Here is an 18,982-nt window from a genome sequence, read left to right on the forward strand (position 1 = left end):
CAGGATCAAACAACCATAACCAAGACTAGTCATAAAGGTTTTGCTTGGCTCAAACACAAAAAGAAACACACAAAAAAACACAATCACAACAGAATTGTGATGGTGTAGACGCAACAAAATAGAAAGAAAAAAGATAAATTCATTGGGTTGCCTCCCAACAAGCGATATTGTTTAACGCCCTTAGCTAGGCATCAAACCGATAGAATCACGTATCGTCGTCTTTGGTGCTCAAACCATAAGTGGCCCTCATCATGGATTCATAAGGCAATCTTATTTTCTTTCTAGGAAAGTGTTCCATGCCCTTCCTTAAAGGAAATTGAAATCTAATATTCCCTTCCTTCATATCGATGATAGCACCGATAGTCCTTAGGAAAGGTCTACCAAGAATAATAGGGCAAGTAGGATTGCAATCAATGTCAAGCACAATAAAATCCATGGGTAAATAGTTACTATTTGCAATCATAAGAACATCATTGATCCTTCTCATGGGTTTCTTGACAGTAGAATCAGCAAGATGCAAATTAAGAGAACACTCTTCAATCTCATTAAAACCCAGAACATCACATAAAGACTTTGGAATCGCAGAAACACTAGCACCCAAATCACACAAAGCATTGCACTCATAGTTTTTGATTTTGATTTTGATGGTAGGTTCCCACTCATCATGAAGCTTACTAGGGATAGAGACTTCCAATTCAAGTTTCTCTTCAAGAGATTTTATCATATCTTCGACGATATGATCGGTAAAGGCCTTGTTTTGGCTACAAGCGTGTGGAGAGTTCAACATGGATTGCATCAAAGAAATGCATTCAATCAAGGACCGAATATCATAATTGAATTCCTTGAAATCCACGATAGTAATTTCATTACTACTCAAAGTTTTAACATCTTCTACTCCACTTTTAATGCTCTTAGCATCAAGATAGATGGACTCCGAATCATTGGGGCACTTTTCAACCAAAGTGGATTCATATCCAGCCCCATAATCATTAGGTTTGACACAAGAAAACAAAGATTCAATGGGAGTCACACCAAGCACTTTAAGATCTTCGTGATTCTCATCACGAGAACGAGCCTTTTTAAGCCATCCATGTCTAGCATGAATTTGGGCGGTTCTTTCTTGGCTCTCAATCATGGAAACACGCATAGCTTTCAAAGTTTCATCCATGTTGATTTTGGGAGGAGCACATCTAACTTTCAAAGCATCAACATCACAAGAAATTCTATCAACACTCTTAGCCAAATCGTCAATTTTGAGTAGTTTTTCCTCTATGGACGCATTGAAAATCTTTTGAGAGTTGATAAACTCTTTGATATTACTCTCTATATCAGAGGGTAATCTATTATAATTTTCATGAGTATTGTTGTAGGAGTTGCCAAAGTTATTAGAGGAGTTACTAGGAAAAGGCCTAGGAACATAGTTTCCTCTAAAAGCATTGTTGTTGCCAAAGTTATTCCTACCAACAAAATTAACGTCCAAGCTAGCGTTGCTACTCTCAATCAAATAAGACAAAGGCATATCATTAGGATCCAAAGGAGCACTTCTACTAGCAACCAAATTCATTAAATCGTCCATCTTAGCACTCAATGAGTTAATTTGCTCTATAGTGTGTACCTTCTTACTAGTAGATGACCTTTCAGTGTGCCACTGAGAGTAGTTCATCATGATGTTGTCTAAGAGCTTTGTGGCTTCTCCTAACGCGATTTCCATGAACGTTCCACCCAAGGCAGTGTCCAAGATATTTCTAGAAGCGAAATTCAAGCCACCGTAAAAGATTTGAATAATCATCCAAAGGCTCAAGCCATGAGCGGGACAATTTCTAATCATTAATTTCATTCTCTCCCAAGCTTGTGCAACAAGTTTATGATCAAGTTGCTTGAAATTCATGATATCATTACGGAGAGAGATGAGCTTAGCCGGCGGAAAATAATTGGATATATAAGCATCTTTGCACTTATCCCAAGAATCGATACTATTTTTGGGCAAAGAAGAAAACCATGTTTTTGCGCGATCTCGCAACGAGAAAGGAAAAAGCTTCAATTTAATCACGTCATTATCCACATCTTTTTCCTTTTGCATATCGCAAAGCTCAATGAAGGTATTGAGATGGGATGCGGCATCTTTACTAGGAAGGCCAGAGAATTGTTCTTTCATAACCAGATTCAGCAAAGCGGCATTGATTTCGTATGACTCCGCACTAGTGGCGGGAGCAATCCGAGTACTAATAAAATCATTATTATTAGTATTTTAGAAGTCACAAATTTTGGTGTTCTCGTTCATGATGACTTCAGCAAGCAAGCAAGCACACGAGCAAACAAAGAGCAGGCGAGAAAAAGGGCGAAAGAAAAGGCAAATGAAAAAGGCAAATTGGTGAAGTGGGGGAGAGGAAAATAATAGGCAACTGGCAAACAAAGTAAATGCAAGAGATGAGTTTGCGACACCTACTTGGCTGAGTTCTTGACTTGATCTTCCTCCCCGGAAACGGCGCCAGAAATTCTTCTCCTACGGCAACAAAAGTCCTGCCCTCGCACTTAGGAATTCTTCTTGTTACTTCTCTGGTTTGCGTCAGTTTTTCCCTTGAAGAGGAAAGGGTGATGCAACACAGGAGCAGTAAGTATTTCCCTCAGTTTGAGAACCAAGGTATCGATCCAGAAGGAGGGCCTCGTCAAGTCCAAAGTACCTGCGCAAACACAAACAAGCTTGCACCCAACGCTTCAAAGGGGTTGTCAATCCCTTCAAGATTGTTTGCAAAGTGAGATCTGAAGGCGGAAAGTGCAATGAAGTAAAAAGTGTAAGGCTGAAAATATGGTGTGGAGTAGACCCTGGGGGCCATAGTGTTCACTAGAGGCTTCTCTCATAATAGCAAATATCATGGTGGGTGAACAAATTACTGTCGAGCAATTGATAGAACCGCGCAAAGTTATGATGATATCTAAGGCAATGATCATACATATAGGCATCACGTCCGAGACAAGTAGACCGATACTTTGTGCATCTACTACTATTACTCCACACATCGACCGCTATCCAACATGCATCTAGTGTATTGAGTTCATGACAAACAGAGTAACGCCTTAAGCAAGATGACATGATGTAGACGGATAATCTCAAACCAATGATGAAAACCCCATCTTTTTACCCTTGATGGCAACAACACGATGCGTGCCTCGCTACCCCTTCTGTCACTGGGTAAGGTCACCGCATGGTATGAACCCAAAACCAAGGACTTCTCTCATTGCAAGAATCATAGATCTAGTTGGCCAGACAAAACCCACAACTCGAAGAGAATTACAAGGATATGGAATCATGCATAAGAGAGATGAGAAGAAACTCAAATAAGATTCATAGATAGTTTGATCATAAATCCACAATTCATCGGATCTCGACAAACACACTGCAAAAGAAGATTACATCGGATAGATCTCCATGAAGATCATGGAGAACTTTGTATTGAAGATCCAAGAGAGAGAAGAAGCCATCTAGTTACTAGCTATGGACTCGTAGGTCTATGGTGAACTACTCACGCATCATCGGAGAGGTCATGGTGTTGATGAAGAAGCCCTTTTTGTCCGAATCTCCCCTCCGGCAGGGCACCAGAACGTGCCCCAGATGGGATCTTGCGGAGACAGAAGCTTGCGGCGGTGGAAAAGTGATTTCGATGATCTCCTGATTTTTTGGGGATTTTCAGGGAATTTATAGGCGCAACCCCTAGGTCAGGGGACGCTCAGGGGGCCCACAAGCCTGGATGGCGCGGCCTCCCCCCTGGTCGCGGGGTGGGGGCTTGTGGGGCCCCTAGGGCTCCCCTGCCTTGGCTCCCAAGCTCCCCTATCTTCTTCCGTTCCAGAAAAAATCTTTTTGGGGATTTTCTTCCGTTTGGACTCCGTTTCAAAATCTCCTCTGAAAGGGGTCAAAAACATGGAAAAAAACAGGAACTGGCACTTGGCACTGAGTTAATAAGTTAATTCAAAAAAATATATAAAAGCATGCAAAACATCCAAAGTTTGACAAGATAATAGCATGAAACCATCAAAAATTATAGATACGTTGAGACGTATCAACAGTCACGGTTACGCACACAGTTGGCAATTTTATTAGAGTTATGTTTAAGTTATCTATAACCGGATGTTAACAATTATTCCAAGTTGCCACATAACCGCGGGCACGGCTTTCCGAAAGATTGAACCCTGCAGTGGTGCTCCAACTAGTCCATCACAAATGGTCACGGGCCGCAAAGTAATCCTGTATCACGAATCTCGTGATGTCGTCAGATTCCTTAGAGGAAAACCTCAACTCTCGGGAGAACCAAAGCTTCACTTGGATTCCTATATGCAAGATATATCGCTAAGGTAAGAAAAAACTAGCAGGACCTCCCGGTGTGTCGACGACCCTGATAAGAGTTGTGTATCTCAGTCTCAGGACAACACCGTCTATGCATAGTGGACAATGACCAAACCTCAAGTTTCCCCGAGGTGGTATTGCCGACTCCTAGGTGGGTGGACCAACACTCATGACGAGCACTGGCCCGGGTTGTTGATTAAATTCCTCGGGGTAGCTATTCCCTGTGCAGATTATTATTAAGTGATTAGCAATTCAAAACCAATGTTGGGTCCTCCCCGTCAAGTCTTAACACTACACGATTTATCAAGGGGGTCCCCATAACAACCCCGAACGTGTTAGGAGCGATCAGTTATGGAATCAAACACCGATAGCCAGTAACTATGGCGGCAATAACGGAACAAAACACCTGGCAAAAGGTTAGGCCTTCCGTTATTTACCAAGTATATAGGTGCATTAATTAAATAACAGATTTAGCATAATGATGTCAACCTCATGTTATCACATGAGACAAAGCACCTGCAACTAGCAACGCTAACATTAGAAGCTTAGCAAAGCCTACTTAGCCATTCAAGATTTGCTAGGAAGGGATAAGTGTTTGGGTTTCATGGCAATTCGAAGGCAATTATTTCAGTGGTAGGCACCAAGCATATGACGGAAGAAATGTAATCTAGCATAACAAGTCTAGAGATGGAATCAAGGTCATGTCATCTTGCCTGTGATGTCCTCAACTTGGAACTGCTCTTGTTCGTCCTGCACGTACTCTCCCGGATCCACGTACTCGTTCTCCGATCCCGGTGCTACCCAACATAAGAATAGCAACCAATGAACAATAGCACAACAAGATGCAACAAGCACATGATGCATGAGATGAAAATGAACATGCATCTCTATTCTACTCCCTTGCACATGCATGAGAAGAATATGTAAGCTACTGGACAGAACTGCACCCTAAGCAATATTGACATGCATGAGAATGACAAGAACAGATGCGTCACGCGAAAACGATGCAAATACATATAAAGAACGTAACGATAGGAGCTACGGATCAACGGGAAACAACGAAACAAGAAATGACGTCCTACATATCAAAATCATCACCACACACTCCAATGGCATACTTCTGGTATTCCCAGGTTGACAAGACATAAAACAAACAATAATGGGTGGGGTGGTGCAAAGAAATATCACCACAACATCATCTATGCACTAACAAGCATCAAAACAACAAAACTACACAATCTGCCAGAAACAGCATCATAGCATTTTGAGAGCTACATGCAAAGCACCTACAGCCACCCAAATAGACCAAATAGGATATGTGGCACAAGCTATCCAAGAGTACTACAAGCACAAGCAAAAAGATATTGCAAAGGAGTTTCACACAGAAAGTTACACAGCTGCTAACTTGGACAAAAACATCAGTTTTCAAGGACTTAGTGAAAATTCCAGATTCTCACTAGCTGTTTATGCTGTGAAGCATTTTGACAGCACCCAAAACAATATCTAGAGGACTCCAAATGGAATGAAAATTTACAGGGAGCTAGATAAACACAAAATCTACAACTTCCCAGTTGATAGAACAGGCTGATTCACAACACATGGACCTCTACAAGCACAACAACAGGAGAGAAAAAAATAAGAATATTCTCAAACTTAGTTAAAATCACAGATTTTCACTAAACTGGAATTTCAGCCACATGCCTACTTTGACTAAGTACCACTTGCACATATGAACTACCAAGCATGAAACAAAACCAACATGCCATAGAGGGGGTCACCCTCTAATACCACAACAAGGAATCAACTTCTTGGGCTCACCACATCTCATGGAACCAAGCTCCAAACATTGAACAAATCTGAAATATGACATTCCCAGAAAGTGTTCCAAAGGCAAAACTGCCTTCACCTATGGATTCCTGGGATGATTCTACCCCAAAAACATATATAATACATAGGCACTTGCATAGAACAAATGGGCACAAACTACAAAAGAAAACCTACATGGAATCACATGGAGTGAACAGTGCATCATCACATGTGCTATTCACTAGAACAACACCTAAACAAGCACTTGCACACTCTCAAAATTCCAATGGTGACATGAGGGTTTAGACCTGATGTATGTGTGCCATAGCACATCACTATTCCCACACACATACAACAAGCACAAGCATAATAGTCACCTACACATGCTAAATAGAATTCACTACTAACTTGCACTCACATAAGCACTTCCACACCTACACATATAATCTTGCACATGTGATACCAAGGCACAAGCATGCCTTGGCATGTGTGAAACACACACACACACACAAGCACACAAGCACACACAACAACCATAGGCACAAGCACATCACCTATGCATAAGGGTTACCACCTCATCACTACACTACTCCACATATAACCTACTAAACATATATATATATACATGCACCCAATCCTATACATGCACTCCTACACATGATATATCCACACATGCACTCCTAGTGCAAACACACACACCCATACATAATTATACTAGTGCACACCCACAAGCTAGAACACAAACACACATAGTATCTAGCTCACATGGCACATATGCACAACTTCTAATCATGATCATACATCTACATATGCTAGCAAAATACTATCACACATGCTGTTTGTGAGGAGAATAAATCCCCACATGGTGTAGATCACACCATAGCAACTCACATAGCAAACAAAAGGAAAATAGCAAGAAAGCAAAAGAAAAAATAAAAGGGTTGTGGTAGGTTTCGAACCCAGGACCTCCGGGATCCACCACAAAAACCACAACAGTTAGCACCACCCTGCTATATGCCACTTGCTCGACGGTACAGGGGGTGCAACCCAGGTAAGTAGTCCCTGTACTACTGTGCCCATTAAATCCACCAAAAACCAAAAGGTGCACCGAGGGGGATTCGAACCCACGACTAGTCACTTGCACCAAAAGACCACTACCACTCTGCTACTGCTTCGATGCTTAACAAGGAAGGGGAGTAATCTCTCTTGAGCACCCCCTCGTGTCTATCCTCTGCCCGACGGTGGCCGAAACAGGGGACGGTGCTCGCCGGTGTTACACGCACAATCAGCCAGCGGCTCGTCGATGGAAGGGAATAGGAGTTCCCACGGTTCCATTTCACTAGCTAAACCTACTCGGGCTGACCTACAGCACCAGCTCGACAGTACACGGCGGCGCCGACGACAGAGAAGGAACTGCGACGAAGCTATGGCCTACTGCTCGCGATCTGGGACAGGGAGGAAGGGGAGGTGGATCTACCTCACCTACTCGACGAGGTGGTTCCTTCAGCCGGAGAGGAAGTGGAGGAAGAAGGGGGAAGTTGCCGCTCGGGGAAGATCGTCGGGGAAGAAAGCCGCCGTTGTCGAGGAGGTGTAGCAGTGCCGATCTTGTCGTCCTAGCCGCGGGAATGGACTCCTGGAGGATCGTGCGTGCTCGCCGAGGTGTTGGAGAGCAAGTAGATGTACGGGCGCGATGGCGAGGAGCTCCTCAGCTCGCGGCCATGGCGGAGGAGGCCGATCCCCTTACCTGGTGTCGTCGACAGAGAGGGACAAGGTGATGGGATGGAGGTGGCGGCGCGAGAGGGGAACCCTAAGCTGCATGAACGCCAAGGGTAGGCTTATATGAAGGAGGAGGGGCGAGGGACGCGCCTCGACGTTTGTGACGGAGTCAGCTGCCATCGCTCTGCCTCTGTTTGTGAAGAAAGTCTGACGGAGGAAGGAGAACAGGAACGACGTCTACAGGAGAGGAGGGGAGTTGGGCCTGCTAGTGGTAGGATGCCCACTAGTTGGCGCCAGATAGAAGAAATAAAATCTCTGGGGGGTTTCCCAATTACAAATAGCCAGAGAAAGGAAAATAAATCAGGGGCAAATCTGGTAAGACTTAAAACAAAACAAAAATGCCCCTGGTCATAAGGATTTATGACCTATTTGAATAAATTGGAAAAGAATTATTTGGAGTAATTAAATATTAACAAAACATAATTTATTGGATAAGTTTTGTGAATATTAGCACCTTTAAAACATATTTTCAAATCAGCAAAACACCTCCTCACAAACACCAATATTACATGCCAAAACATAGGCATTTTTAAAACAGGAAAAGATCAAGTATCTTTTGGGCTTGAGATAAAATAGAGGGGGGAAGTTTTGAAACCCTTGTTTAAATCCACAAGCTACCTAGTAGAGTAGCACCACATCACACAATTCACATAACCACATAACCTCACATGATAACACATCACATCATGTGATCACAATGCAACAATACAATGACATGAAATGATAGTGATGCATGCATGCAAAGGAACAAAAATCAAGGTGACATCACAAGAAATCATATGCATTGAGCTCTCATATCAATGACAAGGTGGACCCACATCTGGGGCATTACAGTGTTCTTCCCTTGCCATCTTGTTGTGATGAATTGAATCTTTCCCTTTGAGATCTGGTTGTGTTGGATTGAATGTTGTGGTTTGAGAACACTTGATGTATGTCTTGCATGTGGATACCCATGGTGAGAATGGAGTATTCTATTGATTCACTTGATATATGTTATGGCGTAAACTTGCGGATTCCAGTGACCCCGGGGATCTATGCATAGGGGTTGATTGCACGTTTTCATCTTACGTTCTCCGATAGAAATCCTGGGGTACTCTTTGAAGTTTTTTGTGTTGGATTGAATATGATGAATCTTAAATTGTTTGATGCATGTCGAATAATTAACCCTCGTATAGTTGAGGTAACATTGGAGTATCTAGGTGACATTAGGTTTGATTGATATGTATCATAGGCGTTATTCTAGTACAAACTCTAGCTATGTTTGTGACACCTATAGGAGTATCCCAAAAGATTGATCGGAAATAATAACTTTGAGGTGGTTCGCTACCTACAATAACTTCTTATTATGTTCTCCTCTAATAGGAACTTTCGAGTGATTCTTTGTTGCATGTTGAGGGATGGCCATATGATTCTCTATTATGTTAGCATTGTTGAGAGATTGTACTAGTGAAAGTATGAACCCTAGGCCTTATTTTCAAGCATTTATATAACAATTTGCTCGCTGTTTACTAATTGTTACCTTGCTATATTTAGTTATTCAGATTATAAAAATATATTTCTACTGTCCATACCACACTTGGATCACCATCTCTTCGCCAAACTAGTGCACCTATACAATTTGCCATTGTATTGGGTGTGTTAGGGACACAAGAGATTTCTTGTATTTGATTAGAGGATTGTTTTAGAGAGGCCATCTCCATCCTACACCTCCCACGGATTGATAAACATTAGGTCATCCACTTGAGGAAATTTGTTGTTATCCTACAAAACTCTGCAAGTAGAGGCCCAACGATGTCTACAAGAATAAAGTTGCATAGTAGACATCACACGCCACCTGCGGTGCATGTGGCGGCGATGCCAGCGAGCTGCATGTCATCATGTGCGTCCACGACCATGACTGCCCATACAAAATTGGGTTCCACACCGGGGTGGCCTCCTCCACCACCTTGATGTCCAGCTCTGGCACATAGACGTCCCCGTCGGCTGAGAGCACCAACATCTCCTCTAGACCAACCCACTACACGTACTGGCTCCGCTTGTGCTCACTCTCGGAGTCCTCCATGAGGGCCTGCACCATCCGCTCCTCCTCCTTGGTGGTCATGGTGGGAGCTACCGATGGCTATGATGACGTGGGAGGGGGGAGGGAGGCGGCCTCAGACCGCGCACGCGATTACGATCGCGCATTCTGGGTGGGCTCCACGCGTGCAGACACGACATGAGGGGGCAGAGCTACGAACACGACCGACAAAGTAAGTTTGCCGGTGCATGTCATGCTCGTCCTAGTACCATGTGTCCCAAAGCGGCGAGTCAATGTCATAGTGTTGGTCAGCCGCTACTACGGTGTGATGGAGGCACGCCGACAAGTGATCTCCTCGAGGCAGGCACGGTCGCTCACTGACACAGGGGTGGTCGACACCCGATCCGAGCTCAGATACCACCCACCGGGGAGGTGGGCATTGGAACACGACACCGGGGTGCCAGTCTATCAATACCAACGACAGATCTCTACCTCTGACTTGCGATGGCGGAGTCATTCACAGGCTTGTCGGATGTTTGCCCTCCTCAGTACCAATGCCACTCGCTGGCCTCGTCCATAACACCGGAATGCCTAAGTTCTCCACGTCGCGGCTCCATGGCCAGACCCGGTTCTCAACGTCACCAAAAGGCAGCATGATCGTGCTGGCACCCTGCCATCCATGGGCCATTGACCTCAGCGTCATGCTTGTGGTCGGCTAGTCTTCGGACGGGATGCCAAGAATGCAGCCCCGGACAATTCCCACAACTAACTTTTCTAGCGCCCGCAAGCTATTCGATGGAATGCCACTTCGAACATCGTTGATTGACGACCCTGAGTACACCCATTTCATGAAGAACATCATCTTTAAGGATAATGGCCAGGCATTCCACATCGAAGACCAAGGCATTGCTTTCGATGAAGGCAATACTTCCGACCAAGGCAATGCTCTCGATATTGAGGAGACCCAAAGCCAAGACGGTCTCAACCAATATGGTGACAATGGCTTCGAAGCGCATGAAGAGGACGAGGCCGAACGTGGTAACTCATGGCATGAAGATGAGGACATCTATTGCAAAGATGAGGAAGAAGGGATTGACATTGCGGAGGAGCCATTGGTATTTATCGATGAGCTCACCCAAAGAGCAGATGCACAAACAAGGGGAAAAAGCATTCGCATGGTATCATACAACAGAGATGAGGACACTTTGATTTGCGAGAGTTGGATGGAGATATGCCAATATCCCAAGACCGGTGCCGAGAAAAAATAAGTTGTCTTTTGGACAAGAGTTCATATAACATTTCACAAACGAAGGAAGTTTGCGTCCTACAAGTTTGCAAGCACACATGGCATCAACTCAACCAAAAGAGATGGGGTTTCATTCAACAAGAGTGCAACAAGTATCAGGACGCGCTCGAGAGCGTTAAAACCTGTCTGTTGAGTTGACTAGGCGTGGGCGATTTGGTATGTCATCTACTCCTTCATTTGTCGTGCATTGTTCATGTTTTGTTATATGTTATGTCCTTGTTATTACAGTTGTGATTGTCTCTTTGATTTCGTAGGCATTCTCATTCTTGGAAGCCTTCAAGGTCCGATACAAGGACAAACCATTCATTCTCACACATTTTATGGACAAAAGGAGATGTTCGACCAAGACGTCCTAAACTAGGGATTGAGGACTATGGTCGTTCTTTTTTTGAAATCTTGCTTGTGTGCCTGACACAGATTTTTTTGCCGACATGAAACTTGGGTCTTTCACCATTTTGTAGGTTCGTATATGTTCGCCGGTCAATGATTTTGTTGTGAGCGTGAATTGTAACCGTTGGTTGAACTATGACCATTGGCGTGAGAGTTTTTATTGATTTGTTTTGAATGCAGCCGGACGAGATGCGATCGTGTGCCCACTAAGAGCATCTCCAGCCGTTAGGCGCCCCCACGGGTCGAAATAGCGCCGCCTGGGGGCTAATGAAAAAAACCGACTTGGGAGTGCTCACGTTCCTAGTTGCGCCGCCACCCAACCGGCCACATGAGGAGAGAGATAGAGAGAGAGGAAATATTCCTTTTTACATGCACATGGTGGCCCTGGCCGAAAAATAGAGGAGAGCGAGGAGAGAGGGTGGCCGGTGGGGTTTGTACATGCAAAATTAGCGTCGGTTGCCCCAAGCGCCTCCCCCGGGGTTGGGTTTGGCTTGGAATCGCTCGGGGTAGTTTTGGCAAAATCCGGTGCAAAAACGATGTCCTCGGGGCGTGACTGGGCGAATTTTTTAACGCCGACAATTAAAAATGCGCTTGGGAGGGCATTCTGGGGGCGCAGCTGCAGATGCATCACCTTTCTAGGTCTACAAAAAATGTTCAAAATGATTAGCATAGTACAAACATAAAATGGCATCAGATTTGTGGGTTGAGAAGCATACCATACAATGCCCTCTATAGTGAACCTCGCTCAGCCTTATTGTGCAAGAACCTTTATCCCATAGAACTCCACTTAAATTCTTCAAGTTGAATACCCTTCCCCAAACATTCCTCCATATCTTGAGAAGATAATTTGACTTGATCTCCGGTGACAGAAAGCTTGAATTGCTCGTTCAGAACAGCAACACATTGTCTATGGTGCACATCTCCGTATCCACTTGAAGTCCACATCAGTAACAATACTAGCCAAAAACCCAGCATGGTTTTCATCATGGAATGGGTCCACACAATGATCCCGGCTCTCCCCAAGCTTGCACTTGCAGCGGTGACTTCAACACTCTCCATTTCTGTCCAGCCAACAGAAAGAAGGCACAAACATGGTTTAAATATGGTAAATGGTACAATATGTCCAATCATCAAATAATTTCAAATACAATTCCATAAACATCACAAATACATGGTTTAAATATGGTAAATGCTACAATCTGTTCACCCATCAAATAATTTCAAATATAATTCTGTAAACATCACAAATACATGGTTTAAGTATGGTAAATGGTACAATCTGTCCAGCCATCAAATAACTTCAAATATAATTTCGTAAACAACACAAATACATGACTCAAATATGGTAAATGGTACAATATGTTGAGCCATCAAGTAGGTGCATAAACATCACAAATACATGGAGTGTGCCACATTCATAGATTAGCATACATGAGTTCTCTATCTTCCCACATTTGGGCTGCCATTTGAAGCCTACGGTCTATCACGGCCCCAGTGTCACTTGCTTTTTGTCTTGATGTTCGAATCGGTCGGGTGGTCCATGTCACTTGTGGTATAATAAATTCATCAATCCCTTGTGATAGTGCATAATTGTGAAGAACACAACAAGCTATAACAATGTCAACTTGTATTGAGAAAGTAAAGAATGGTTTGCCATCATCTAAAATTCTGAAAGGCCTCTCGAGAGATCCAAAAGCCCTCTCTACCATCACCGTAGAGATGAGTTCCTAAGGTTGAATAGCTCCTTGTCATTTTGGACTCAATTGTTGCCCCACTCATTCAAATGGTATCTCACACCACAAAAAGGTGGTAAAAGAACGGGCTTGGCTCCATAAACGGCGTCAACTAGATAGAACTTTCCTAAAAAGTGAAAACAAATTTTGGTGAGAATGGTTTCTAGAGGCAATAACATATGGACAATAACTATCCAAGGCCACTTCTTACCTGGTGGTACTTGTAAGCCCCACTCGCGCGTTAATGTATTAGCTAAAACGGTCGCATCGTGGGCTGACCCCTCCCAACCAGCCAACACATATGTGAAGCGGAGATCAAAATCTACCGCTGCCATCACATTTTGGGTTGTAAAGGCCTTCCTACCCCGAAAAGAATGTTCGTCATCTTTGGTAACACATGCTGCGCACATGTGTACCATCGATAGCTCCAATACAATCCTATATAGTGATAAGTATTAAATGTCATATCATATAGCCCCACCTCTCCGTGAGCTCGCACTTGAAGCAGTGACTTCAACACTCTCCATTTCTTTCCAGACAACAAAAAGAAGGCAAAAACATGTATTAAATATGGTAAATGGTACAATTTGTCCAGTCATCAAATAATTTCAAAATAAATTCCATAAACATCACAAATACATGGTTTAAATATGGTAAATGGTACAATATATCCAACCATCAAATAATTTGAAATATTATTCCATAAACATCACAAATACATGGTTTAAATATGGTAATTAGTACAATCTGTCCAGCCATCAAATAATTTCAAATATAATTTCGTAAACAACACAAACAGATGGTTCAAATATAGTAAATGGTACAATAAGTCCAACCATAAAGTAACCGCATAGACATCACAAATACATGGAGTGTGCCACAGTCATAGATTAGCATACATGAGTTGCCTATCTTCCTACATTTGGGCTACCATTTGAAGCCTGTGGGTCTATCATGGCCCTAGTGTCACTTGCTTGTTGTCTAGATGTTTGAATTGGTTGGGTGGTCCATGTCACTTCCGGTATAATAAATTCATCAATGCCTTGTGATAGTGCATAGTTGTGAAGAACATACCTAGCTATAACAATGTCAACTTGTACTGAGAAAATAAAGAATGGTTTGGCATCATTTAAAATTTTGAAACGCCTCTTGAGATATCCCAAAGCCCTCTCTACCATCACCCGTAGAGATGAGTGCCTAAGTTCTAATAACTCCGTATTATTTTGGACTGGATTGTTTCCCCACTCATTCAAATGGTATCTCACACCACGAAAAGGTGGTAAAAACCCGAGCTTGGCTCCATAACCGGATTCAACTAGGTAGAAATTGCCTAAAAAGTGAAAACAAAATTTGGTGACAATGGTTTATAGAGGGAATAGCATATGGACAATAACTAGCTAAGGCAACTTCTTATGTGATGGTATTTGTAAGCCTCTCTCGCGCGTTACGGTATGAGCTAAAACAGTCACATCATGGGGTGACCCCTCCCAACCAGCCAACACATAGGTGAAGCGGAGATCAAAATCTACAGTTGCCATCACATTCTAGGTTGTAAAGGCCTTCCTACCACAAATGGAATGTTCGACACCTTTGGTAACACCTGCTCGCACATGTGTACCATCGATAGCTCCAATACAATCCTATATAGTGATAAGTATTAAATGTCATATCATATAGCCCCAGCTCTCCCCGAGCTCGCACTTGAAGCGGTGACTTCAATACTCTCCATTTCTGTCCAACCAACAAAAAGAAGGCAAAAACATGGTTTAAATATGGAAAATGGTACAATCTATTGAGTTGTCAAATAATTTCAAATATAATTCTGTAAACATCACAAATACATGGTTTAAATATGGTAAATGGTTCAATCTGTCCAGCCATCAAATAATTTCAAATATATTTCCATAAACATCACAAATACATGGTTTAAATATGGTAAATGGTACAATTTGTCCACCCATCAAATAATTTCAAATATAATTTCATAAACAACACAAATGCATGGTGCAAATATGGTAAATAGTACAATATGTCAAACCATCAAGTAGCCGCATAGACATCACAAATACGTGAAGTGTGCCACACTCATAGATTAGCATACATGAGTTGTCTATCTTCCCACATTTGGGCTTCCATTTGAAGCCTACGGTCTATCACATCCATAGTGTCACTTGCTTGTTGTCTTGATGTTCGAATTGGTTGGGTTGTCCATGTCACTTCCGGTATAATAAATTCATCAATCCCTTGTGATAGTGCATAATTGTAAAGAACACACCAAGCTATAACAATGTCAAATTGTACTAAGAAAGTAAAGAATGGTTTGGCATCATCTAAAATTTTAAAACGCCTCTTGAGAGATCCAAAATCCCTCTCTACCATCACCCGTAGAGATGAGTGCTTAAGGTTGAATAGCTCCTTATCATTTTGGACTGGATTAATTGTTGCCCCACTCATTCAAATGGTATCTCACACCACGAAAAGGTGGAAAACCCGGGCTTGACTCCATAACCAGCGTCAACTAGGTAGAACTTTCCTAAAAAGTGAAAACAAAATTTGGTGACAATGGTTTCTAGAGGCAATAACATATGGACAATAACTATCTAAGGCAACTTCTTACCTGGTGGTACTTGTAAGCCTCTCTCGCACGTTAATGCATCAGCTAAAACGATCACATCATGGGATGACTGCTCTCAACCAGCCAACATATATGTGAAGCGAAGATCAAAATCTACCGCTGCCATCACATTTTGGTTTATAAAGGCCTTCCTACCACAAAAAGAATGTTCGACACCTTCGGTAACACTTGCTCGCACATGTGTACCATCGATAGCTCCCATATAGTGATAAATATTAAATGTCATATCATATAGCCCCAGCTCGCGCTTGCAGTGGTGACTTCAACACTCTCCATTTCTGTCCAGCCAACAAAAAGAAGGCAAAAACATGGTTTAAATATGGCAAATGGTACAATCTGTCGAGTCATCAAATAATTTCAAATATAATTCCATAAACATCACAAATATATGGTTTAAATATGGTAAATGGTAAAATCTGTCCACCCATCAAATAATTTCAAATATAATTCCATAAACATCACAAATACATGGTTTAAATATGGTAAATGGTATGATCTGTCCAACCATCAAATAATTTCAAATATAATTTCATAAACAACACAAATACATGGTTCAAATATGGTAAATGGTACAATATGTCAAACCATCAAGTAGCCGCATAGACATCACAAATACATGGAGTGTGCCACACTCATTGATTAGCATACATGAGTTGTCTATCTTCCCACATTTGGGCTGCTATTTGAAGCCCAAGGTCTATCACGTCCCTAGTGTCACTTTCTTGTTGTCTTGATGTTCGAATTGGTTCGGTGGTCCATGTCACTTCCGCTATAATAAATTAATCAACCCCTTGTGATAGTGCATAATTGTGAAGAACACGCCAAGCTATAACAATGTCAACTTGTACTGAGAAAGTAAAGAATGGTTTGGCATCATCTTAAATTTTGAAACACCTCTTGAGAGATCCAAAAGCCCTCTCTGCCATCACCCGTAGAGATGAGTGCCTAAGGTTGAATAGCTCCTTATCATTTTGGTCTCGATTGTTGCCCCACTCATTCAAATGGTATCTCACACCACGAAAAGGTGGTAAAAACCCGGGTTTGGCTCCATAACCGGTGTCAACTAGGTAGAACTTTCCTAAAAAGTGAAAACAAAATTTGGTGACAATGGTTTCTAGAGGCAATAACATATGGACAATAACTATCTAAGGCAACTTTTTACCTGGTGGTACTTGTAAGCCTCTCTCGCGCGTTAATGCATCAGCTAAAATGGTCACATCGTGGGCTGACCCCTCCCAACCAGCCAACACATATGTGAAGCAGAGATCAAAATCTACCGCTGCCATCACATTTTGGGTTATAAAGGCCTTCCTACCACGAAAAGAGTGTTCGACAGCTTTGATAACACCTACTCGCACATGTGTACCATCGATAGCTCCAATACAATCCTATATAGCGATAAGTATTAAATGTCATATCATATAGCCTACATATCTAAGAAATTTTCTGAAATTACCTTAAAATATGGGTCAAATCGACGTTTTCCGTCAATTTTTGCGGGGGTCTCAAATGATGGAGGTCGTTTATAATCATTATGAAGCTCGCCTATGGCATGAAGAGCCTTTCTAAAGTATATGCTAGTTGTGACATATGATCTACAAAAAATGGCTGACACCAGCCTATTCCGAAGGTTATGCCCAATTATATGCAAAAACATTGCTAATTGTATCTCCACGCTAACATGTGGACTATCTCGTAGCAACTTGCGATCCCTCATTATGGCACACAAGTTGAAAAATGCAGCTCTTTCAAACCTTAGCATGTTTTTACATAAGACATCTCTTTGCCAATTTTTTTGGTTTAGATAATCGTATCTAATTTGATCTCAGCCACATGCCTACTTTGACTAAGCACCACTTGCACATATGAACTACTAAGCATGAAACAAAACCAACATGCCATAGAGGGGGTCACCCTCTAATACCACAACAAGGAACCAACCTCTGGAGCTCACCACATCTCATGGAACCAAGCTCCAAACATTGAACAAATCTGAAATATGACATTCCCAGAAAGTGTTCCAAAGGCAAAACTGACTTCACCTATGGATTCTTGGGATGATTCTACCCCAAAAACATATATAATACATAGGCACTTGCATAGAACAAATGGGCACAAACTAGAAAAGAAAACCTACATGGAATCACATGGTGTGAATAGTGCATCATCACATGTGCTATTCACTAGAACAACACGTACACAAGCACTTGCACACTCTCACACAAGTCCAATGGTGACATGAGGGTTTAGAAGTCATGTATGTGTGCCATAGCACATCACCATTCCCACACACATACAACAAGCACAAGCATAATAGTCACCTACACATGCTAAATAGAATTCACTACTAACTTGCACTCACATAAGCACTTCTACACGTACACATATAATCTTGCACATGTGATACCAAGGCACAAGCATGCCTTGCCATGTGTGAAACACACACACACAAGCACACAAGCACACACAACAACCATAGGCACAAGCACACACAACAACCATAGGCACAAGCACATCACCTATGCACAAGGGTTACCACCTCATCACTACACTACTCCACATATAACATAGTAAACATATATATACATGCACCCAATCCTATACATGCATTCCTACACATGATATATCCACACATGCACTCCTAGTGCAAACACACACACACATACATAATTATACTAGTGCACACCCACAAGCTAGAACACAAACACACATAGTATGTAGCTCACATGGCACATATGCACAACTTCTAATCATGATCGTACATCTACATAAGCTAGCCAAATACTATCACACATGTTGTTTGTGAGGAGAATAAATCCCCACATGGTGTAGATCACACCATAGCAACTCACATAGCAAAGAAAAGGAAAACAACAAGAAAGCAAAAGAAAAAAAGAAAAGGGTTGTGGTACCACCACAAAAACCACAACAGCTAGCACCACCCTGCTATATGCCACTAGCTAGATAGTACACGGGGTGC

At 42.4% G+C, this 18,982-nt stretch overlaps 1 pseudogene; it reads right to left on the reverse strand.

Moving 5' to 3' along the window:
* Window positions 1–12,269: 12,269 nt before the first annotated feature.
* LOC123450543 lies at window positions 12,270–17,966 on the reverse strand (annotated as a pseudogene).
* Window positions 17,967–18,982: the final 1,016 nt, after the last annotated feature.

Source organism: Hordeum vulgare, chromosome 4H, assembly GCF_904849725.1.
Source record: "Hordeum vulgare subsp. vulgare chromosome 4H, MorexV3_pseudomolecules_assembly, whole genome shotgun sequence".
Lineage (NCBI taxonomy): Eukaryota > Viridiplantae > Streptophyta > Magnoliopsida > Poales > Poaceae > Hordeum > Hordeum vulgare.